General features: G+C 36.7%; 1 long non-coding RNA gene and 2 pseudogenes across 1 annotated transcript in view; 1 reads left to right on the forward strand and 2 right to left on the reverse strand.

The window, feature by feature from the left end:
• The window catches only part of LOC123323379, a 7181-nt pseudogene extending 4480 nt beyond the window's left edge, over nucleotides 1–2701 (reverse strand).
• A 1420-nt stretch (nucleotides 2702–4121) lies between these two features.
• LOC110580462 lies at nucleotides 4122–5095 on the forward strand (annotated as a pseudogene).
• A 936-nt stretch (nucleotides 5096–6031) lies between these two features.
• The window catches only part of LOC123323396, a 205481-nt gene continuing 201662 nt past the window's right edge, over nucleotides 6032–9850 (reverse strand). Inside the window, exons 2-3 of the long non-coding RNA XR_006539372.1 lie at nucleotides 7214–7263; nucleotides 6032–6047 (exon numbers count right to left, since the gene is read on the reverse strand). This is a non-coding gene — a long non-coding RNA (uncharacterized LOC123323396). The remainder of the gene's footprint in view (nucleotides 6048–7213; nucleotides 7264–9850) is intronic.

The raw sequence follows: 9850 nt of genomic DNA on the forward strand, positions 1-9850 counted from the left end.
ATATATATATATATATATATATATATATATATATATATATATATATATATATATATATATATATTAGTCCTGTGGCAGAGGCCACAGTCTCTGAGTCTTTCCTTTGTTGGGGGTTCCTTCTCTTAGTCATTCTGTTGAAGGGGTGGTTGGGGGAATGTACAGAGTCCAAATTATTAACCACAACCCAAGGAAGATGCACCTGTTTTATAGGGACCTTAAGGTTGTCTGCCTCTTGTTCTTCCAGCCTTTCTTCTGGGGGAAGGGCCTGCCATGCTGTTACTCAAGCAACCCCTGTTTGGGCAGAGTTGCCCTGCCCCTTGTGGGGTGGGTGGGCTCAGTGAAAATGGTTTTTTTAGGGCTTTTGTCCTCTGACGGCTTTCCCTGGTGGCTTTCTGTGTCTCTTCTGAGAGTCAGAGCAGAAGTGAATGTATCCAAACCCCTGTTTCAGAATAGAGAGATCGCAGTCTGATCTTCACTGAGCTCTCCAGGCCACACTGTCTCCATTTCTGTCTGTGCGGCTAAAAACTGCAGGTTCCTGGGTTGTGCACCCCACAGCAGCACTTCCAGCCCTCATGTCCATGTCCAGGCACGTCTCTGCCCTTTGTGCTTCTCAAACCGCAAGCCACCCCTGGTTCACACATGTGCCCCCGCAGCTCCAGGTTTCAGTCTGGGGGCTGCCCTGAAGTCCTTTCCCCATTGCTACAGGTCTGCGAGTCTGTGCCCTGTTCCCAGCATGGGAGGCTTTTGCACCCAGGCAGTGCAAGATCCCAGAGTCTCCCTCCCCCTTCCGTTTATCTTCCGATATCTGCCCGCAACATCACGGCTCCTGGCTTCATACCTTGAGACCAACCACAGGAGATATTCTGTTTGTAGAAATCCAGATATATCTTCTTACATCTCAGGCTGATTTTGTGCGTGTTCAGAATGGTCTGGTAGATATCCAGCTCAATTCAGGGGACTGGTTGAAATAGGGTCCCCTAATCCTCTGCCATCTTTTCTCCTCCTAGAACTTCTTTTCAAAATTGGAGTCAGTCCTCTCAATCTTTGTTGCTGTTTTATCAACTAAGTTTGTGTAATATTATAAATCCTTTGTTGTCATTTCAACAATCTTCACAGCATCTCCTCTAGTAGATTCCATGTCAGAAAACCACTTTCTTTGCTTATCCATAAGAAGAAGTTCCTTATGTGTTAAAGTTTTATCATAAGATTGCTGCAATTCAGTTACATCTTCAGGCTGCACTTCTAATTTTAGTTCTCCTGCTATTAATACCACATCTGCAGTTACTTCCTCCACTGAAGTTTCGGACCTGTCAAGGTCATCCATGAGGTTTGGGATCAACTTCTTCCAAACTCCTGTTAATGTTGATATTTTGACCTCTTCCCATGAATCACAAATGACCTTAGTGGCATCTAGAATGGCAAATTCTTCTGAGAGTGTTTTATATTTATTTTTCTCAGATCTATCAGAGGAATCACTATGGCATCTATAACCTTACAAATTGTTAATCTGTTAAATAATAATGTTATCTGTTAAATAATAAGAATTGAAATTCAAAATTTTCCCCTGATCCACAGGCTTCAAAATGGATCCTGTATTAGCAGGCATTAAAAACAGCATGAATCTCATTGTGCATTTCCATCAGAGCTCTTGGGTGACCAAGTGTATTGTCAATAAGCAGTCATATTTTGAAAGGAACATTTTCTTGTAAGCTGTAGGTCTCAAAAGAGGGCTTAAAATATTCAGTAAACCGCGTTGTAAACAGATGTACTGTCATTCAGGCTTTATTATTTCATTTATAGAGAACAGGAATAGTAGATTTAGCATAATTCCTAAAGTCCCTAGAACCTTTGGAATGATAAAAGAGCATTGACTTCAACTTAAAGTCACCAGCTACAATAACCTCTAACAAGTCAGTCTGTCCTTTGAAGCTTGGAAGCTAGACATTGACTTCTCCTCTCCAGCTACAAAAGTTTTAGATGGAATCTTTTTCCAATAGAAGATTGTTTCATTTACATTGAAAATCTGTTACTTAGTGTAGCCACCTTCATTCATTATGTTACCTAGATCTTCTGCAAAACTTGCTTCAGCTTATACATCAGCACTTCCTGCTTCACCTTGTACTTCTTTGTTATGGAGATGGCTTCTTTCCTTAAACTTCATGAACTAACCTCTCTTAGATTCAAACCTTTTATTCTGCAGCTTCCATACCTCTTTCAGCTTTCATAGAATTGAGAGTTAGGGCCTTGCTCTAGATTAGGCTTTGGTTTAAGGGAATGTTGTAGGTGGCTTGATCTTCTATCACGACCACTAAAACTTTGTCTATATCAACAATAGCCTGTTTCACTTTGTCATTTTTGTGTTCACTGGAGTGGCACTTTTAATTTCCTTCAAAAGCTTTTCCTTTGCATATACAACTTTACTAACAGTTTGGTGCAAGATGTCTACTTTTTGACTTATTTCAGCTTTTGACCTGCCTTCCTCACTAAGCTTAATCATTTCTAGCTTTTGATTTAAAGTGAAAGATGTTTGACTCCTCCTTTCACTTGAACACTAAGAGGCTATTATAGGATTACTAATTGGCCTAATTTTAGTATTGTTGTGTCTCAGGGAATAAGGAGGCCCAAGAAGGGGGAGAGAGATGGAGGAATGACCAGTTGGTGGAGTAGTCAGAACACACACAGTATTTATTAAGTTTGTCATGTTATATGGGCATGGTTCATGACCCCACAAAACAATTACAATGGTAACATCAGAGATAACTGATCATAGATCACAATAAAAATATAATAATAATGCAAATATTTGAAATATAATGAAGATTACCAAATGTGACAGAGACACAAGTGAGAAAATGCCATTGGAAAAATGGCACTGGTAGTCTTACTCAATGCAGTGTTGCCACAAACAATTTTTAAAAATCACAGTATCTGCAAAGCACAGTAAAGTGAGGGATGCCTATATATGTATGCTTATATGTATATGTATATGACTGACTTATTTTAAGGAATTGGCTTATGCCATTATGGCAGCTGAGAATTCCCAAGATCTGCAGATGGCGACCCAGGAAGATTGATGGTATACTTCTAGTCTGAGTCTAAAGGACTGAGAACCGGGAGAGTTGAAGGTGCAAGTTCCAGTTCAAGTCAGAATCTGAAGGCAGGAGAAGATTGATATCTCAGCTCAAAGACATTCTGAAAGAGAGAGAATTTGTCTTAGTCTTTTTTCTTTTTAATTTCTATTTCTCTTTTTTCAACTTTTTATTTAAATTCTAGTTAGTTAACATATAGTGTAATATTAGTTTCAAGAGTAGAATTTAATGATTCATCACTTACATATAACACCCAATGCTCATCACAAGTGCCCTCAATACCCAACACTCATTTAGCCCATCCCCTACCCACCTCTCCTCCATCAACCCTCAGTTTTTTCTCTACAGTTAAGAGTCTGTTTTATGGTTTGCCTCTCTCTCTCTCTTTTTTACTCTATGTTCATCTGTTTTGTTTCTTAAATTCTACATATGAGTAAAATCATACAGTATTTGTCTTTCTCTGACTTATTTTGCTTAGCATAATGCACTCTACCTCTATCCATGTCATTCCAAATGACAAGATTTCATTCTTTTTTATGGCCAGCTAGACCCTAATACCTGATCTTTACTGCCCACCTGCTTGTATTCACTGACTTTTGTCCCATATTTTCCCTTAAGCTCTTCTTTCCAGCTTATCTCTTAATTCATGCAAATGGAAACCAAAACCACCCCTTAAGTGATAGTGATTGCCTTGACAAGACCTCCAGCTGGCCCAGACCACCCAGACCAGTTTGAACATAATCCCTGCATAAATGGGCCATGGAATGAATTCTAAAATGACGGATAACTACATTTACTTCATTATAATACTAAAATCTCCACCAAAGTGTTAGAGTGTGGAGTTAGTTAGGTTCTAACAGGATACCTGGAGGCCAACAATGAGTAAGTCATGGACAACTATCAGGAAAGTTAAAAGTGCTGAGCGGGCAGTGTTTGTGGTTTGAGCAGTGTGTGTGACTGCTGGGGATGCTTTCCTGGCTGCAGAGCTGTTTGGAAGCATCCTCTGCATTTGCACTGCCTGTTGGGCCCACCATGAGGCGCCTAGATTTGGTGCAGCAGAAAATGCCTGTGTGTTTGTGACGGAGGTGAAAGAGGAGCCCTCCACCAAAAGGGAGCATCAGCCATTTAAAGTTTTGGCAACTGAAACTCTAAGTCACAAGGCATTAGATGCAGATATATACAGTGCAATTCCAACAGAAAAAGTGGATGAAACATGTTGTTATATTACTACCTACAAAGGTCAGCCATACCTTTGGGCTTGACTAGATAGAAAAACCTAAGAAATTAGCTGAGAAAAGATTTTAAAATTATTTACATTCAAAACAAAACTTAAAAGATTTTTTTTGGAATGTTGAGGAGGACTTCAAACCTGTTCCAGAGTGCTGGATACCAGCAAAGGAAATAGAACAATTAAACAGGAATCCGATGCCTGATGAAAATGGACACATTCCTGGTTGGGTACCAGTGGAGAAACACAACAAACAGTACTACTGACATTCCTCTGAAGTTAATTATTAATTCAAAGTTGCCCTGGTACTGAAGCATCATCCTGGTGGTCCTGGACTTCTGGAAATTAGTGCAGTACCACTCTCAGATCTCCTTGAACAAACACTAGAACTTATATGAACAAATATTAATGGAAACCCATATGGGTTAGGAAGCAAGAAGCATCCATTACATCTTCTTATACCACATGGGACATTTCAAATCCGAAATCAACCTACCTTGAAGCACAATGATCTATTATCCTAGTTTGAACATTGCAGAGAGGGTAAAATTGAAGGAATATTATGTAATTGCAATGATGGCTGTTTAATCAAGGTTCATCGCCATCATCTTGGTTTAGGCTGGCCAATTCCAGATACTTACATGAATTCAAAACCAGTTATTATCAACATGAACCTGAATAAGTATGACCATGCCTTTGATACTGTTTGTTTAGTCTTTTTTCAAAAATAGATAATCAGAAATTTGGTAAACTCAAAGATATAATACTTGATGTATAAACTAGAAATGCAATTAAGAACCAGCTTTATTGTTATCTTTGAATCTTGAATATTCTGTCATATGTGGAAGGTAAAAAAGATCTCAAGGTTCCATGTCTAATAGAGCAATATGTCTTCTAGCGTTTGAAGAAATGAATTTCCCAGTTGCAAAGGTCTATTCAAAAAAATTTTTAGAACACCAAACGAATTTCAACCATTAGACTTAGAAATATAATAATAAGCTCCCTACCTTGTACAAAAGTTGGATAAAGACAACAATTAAACCAACAATTCTGGATCATTAACTTTAAAAATTAAATAGTTCAAGATGAATTTGTTCTAACACTTAACAAAACATATGGCTGTAACCTCATGTTTATATACATGTACATATATATAAAACTAGAGTCTTAACACACATGTAAATAAGTATATATAAAACCCCAATTTTAAATGTTAAAAGTTATTAAAGCTCACCCCATACTCTTTAAAAAACTTAAACATTATGTATACAGAAATTCATCACAGCTTATTTGATAGTCATAACTTACTCTAAAGTCATCAAAAATATACTTTTCTATTATGTTTAAAATTTCATATAATTTTATTTACTAAAACTTGTATTTAGTAAAGGTACAGGGTATGTAGAAGGAAATCATGTAGGTCAGAGACCTGTTTGATTTCCAGATTAAGTTTTAACTTATAAAGTTAGTAGTTAAATAAAACTACAGGTATAGGTAGTCCTTAATAAATGGGGAGATCAGCAGGACTTTCTTCTTCATCTTCAAACTGTTCAGAAGCAGCAACAGGACTAGTTAATTCAACTCCACATTATTCAGAAAGTTTTTTTTTTACTTTTCTTCTAAAAGAATATTCTTTTTCACTTCTTTATAATTATACTTCAGATCTTCAATTTCTTCAAAAAATGAAGGATCAAAGTTTTCCAGTTCTTTTTTCAGCTTTTTTGTTTCTCCTAGTAGAAACATAATATATTTGAAAGATATGTAGGAATATAATATATTCTTTAGATTTGAACTAAAAGACTTAATTACAAACATAAAATCCAAAGTAACCTGAATAATCTAATATACTTATATACTATATAGGCAGAAGTATTTTCTTAGAATTTTGTTAATAAGGTTTCATGGTACAGCATAAGTAACTAACTTGTTAGCTGGTAAATCAAATGATTTGTTCTGTAAGTTATGTCCTAGTTTTTGACTAAAATTTATCAGTTCTTAAATGGGTGGGGGAAGGTCGGCATTTAATCATTCTCCAAAAGTATATCACATACCCTCATTGAGGCAATCAAAAAGACTTGGCTATAACACAAATTATTTTGGTTAAGATTCTTTGGTTTAGGTTTCATTTATATTTTCTTTACAAATACCTATTTCTTAATGAATAATAGTCAACTTTTTAAAAATATATTTAGAATTAGGGAAACTCTAGGACTTCTACCTGGCTAAGAGGCATCTGGTGAAGAGACAATTTGAACTTTAGAATAGCTAGTGATCACTAGTTAATTCTTCAACTTATGCTCTTTTGTTCTGTTTATAGATTCTTTAAGAGATAAAGCATGGCAAATATCTTTCTTTAATAAAGGAAGTTATTCCCAAAAAGAATTTCAAAAGTAAATAAAAGACACTATTCCCAATGTGACCCCAAAACTTAATATTAAAATAATGAGCTATATTTGTGAGAATCAAAAAATAAATTTCTCTTTAATCCTAAAAAAAAAAAAACAAAAACAAAAACAAAAAAAGGAAAGTTAAAGGCTTGTCCTGGCAGCACTCCACCGATGCCAGATCAAATCAGTCAGGCCCAAGATGGCAGATGCCATGAAAGAAAACTCCTGACCATATAAGGAAGGAAAGGTACAAAACCCTGCTTCCCTACCCCAACTAATGAATATTTCAACCCCTAGGTAACAACTGTTGATGAAAGATAGAAACCTGATCCCTAGAGACACAACTCTTTCTCTCTCTCCTTTTCTCATTCTCTCAAGCTTGCCCACATTCATATCTCGAGTACACTTTATGCTCTAATAAATTTTCCCACTTTTGTCACTCATCTGCTCTGTTTTGTGTCTGTTCTTAAGTTCTTTCTTGAGACAAGACCCAGAACTTTTGGTGATACCTTTGGAATGGACTGGGTTGACCTCAGGGCCTGGAGTCTCCACAGTTCACCTGGCAACACAAGAAGGAGCACAAGCCTCATTTACATAACATACAATATATGTATAGGCATGTTTCCTTAAAGTGTATGCACAATCTTATGCCTGCCTCTACATATGATGACAAGGATCCTCTTTTTATATATTCATTCTAACCCTAAATAAAAGAAACCTATCCACCCTTACTCAGGGAGTTGTGGCTTTGGAAGTTATTCCCCATGATCTTATTTTATGCAAATAAATTTTACTTTCTGTGACAACTCCACCTGGTGTAGTTTCTGTGATTCAACAGAGAAAAAACTCAGATTAGTTTGTTTACACATTTGGTAATGCAGATGGGACTACTGTCTTTCTAAGTTTCTGCCCTACAGTTTCCTGGTTTCCAATGGACAGAGCAGTGGGCAATGGCAGCATACCTGGGTTAACCCATTCAAGCTACTGGAACTAGGGTTGGAATCCTTGGAGGGGACTCTCCCCTCTTGGGGTTTGTACTACACCCTTGAAGAGAGTTCAGGCACTCTAAGTCTCTTGTTCTAAGAATCTCTACACAGAGGCAAGTGGTGCCCATCCAGTGGCATGACTACAAGAGTATTTTCTCTGAGTTGTCTCACAAAACCTGGCAGGTCGAAGAACAGGACCTCTCTGGTAAACACTCTAGGGGATTGAACACTTGATTATAGTTGAGTCTAGACATTCCTGGGTAGCAAGGGTACATACAAGTGATAGGTATTAATTTATTGCCATTTTGTTAATTGTTTTCTTGTCATTTCTGTAGTTATCTTTTATTCCTTTCTTTTCCTCTTGCTCTCTTCCTTTGTGGCTTGATGGCTTTCTTTAGTGTTATGCTTGGATTTCTTTCTTTTTGTGTGTGTTTATCTATTATGTTTTTGGTTTATGGTTACCATGGGTTTCATGTATTGTACCCTACATGTTTGTAGTATACATTGAGTAGATGATTCCTTAAGTTCAAACACATAAAACAGTAAATTTTGACTTCCTTCTCCATGATTTATGTAGGTCATATTTCATATCATTTCACTTTGTGTATCCCTGGACTAAATTTTGTATATATAATTGATTTTACTACTTTTGTGTTTTAACCTTCTTACTAGTTTTGTTATGTGATTGATTTTCCATCTTTACTATATATTTATTTTTGCCAGTATTTTTTTTTCTTTCATAATTTTCTTACTTCTAAGAATGGTCTTTTCCTTTTACTTAGAGTTCCTTTTAATATTCCTTGTAAGGCTGGTTTACTGGTGATGAACTCCTTCAATTTTTATTTGTCTAGGAAACTCTACCTCTCCTTCAATTCTGAATGATAATCTTGCTAGGTAGAGTATTCCAGGTCATAGGGTTTTGTTTTCTTTTCAGCCCCTCTTAAATTTATTTTTATTGAAGTACAATTAACAGACAGTATTATATTAGTTTTAGGTGTACAATATAATGATTCAACAAATGTATACATTACGCAGTGTTTATCATGATAAGTGTACTCTTAATCCCCTGTATCTATTTCACCCATCCCTCCATCCATCTTTCCTCTGGCAACGACCAATTTATTCTCTGTATTTAAGAGTCTGTTCCTTTTCTTTCTCTTGTTTTCTCTTTGTTCATTTGTTTTGTTTCTTAAATTATGAATGAAAATGCATGGTATTTGCCTTTCTCTGATTCATTTCACTTACCATTATACCCTCTAGGTCCATCTATGTTGTTGCAAATGGCAAGACTTATTCTTTTTTATGGCTGAGTAACATTCCATTATCAATATATACCATAACTTCTTTATCCATTCATCTACTGATGGACACTTGGGATGCTTCCATATCTTGGTTATTACAAATAATGCTGCAATAAACATAGGGCTGTATATATTTTTTGAATTAGTGTTTTTGTTTTCTCTGGGTAAGTACCCAGTAGTGCAAATGCTGAATCATATGGTAATTCTTTTTTTTTTTTTTTCAATTTTTTGAAGAACCTCCATACTAGTGTCCATAGTGGTTGCAGTAATTTACAATCCCACCAACAGGGCATCAAGTTTCCTTATTCTCCATATCCTTGCCAAAACTTGTGATTTCTTGTCTTTCTTTTTTTTTTTTTTGATTCTTATATTAATCCCCATACATTACATCATTAGTTTTAGATGAAGTGTTCCATGATTCATTGTTTGTGCATAACACCCAGTGCTCCATGCAGAATGTGCCCTCCTCAATACCCACCACCAGGCTAACCCATCCTCCCACCCCCCTCCGCTCTAGAACCCTCAGTTTGTTTTTCAGAGTCCATCGTCTCTCATGGTGCGTCTACCCCTCCGATTTCCCCCGCTTCATTCTTCCCCTCCCGCTACCTTCTTCTTCTTTTTTTTTTCTTAACATATATTGCATTATTTGTTTCAGAGGTACAGATCTGAGATTCAACAGTCTTGCACAATTCACAGCGCTTACCAGAGCACATACCCTCCCCAGTGTCTATCACCCAGTCACCCCATCCCTCCCACCCCACCCCCCACTCCAGCAACCCTCAGTTTGTTTCCTGCGATTAAGAATTCCTCATATCAGTGAGGTCATATGATACATGTCTTTCTCTTTTTGACTTATTTC

The sequence above is a fragment of the Neomonachus schauinslandi genome, chromosome X (genome assembly GCF_002201575.2).
Source record: "Neomonachus schauinslandi chromosome X, ASM220157v2, whole genome shotgun sequence".
Taxonomy (NCBI): domain Eukaryota; kingdom Metazoa; phylum Chordata; class Mammalia; order Carnivora; family Phocidae; genus Neomonachus; species Neomonachus schauinslandi.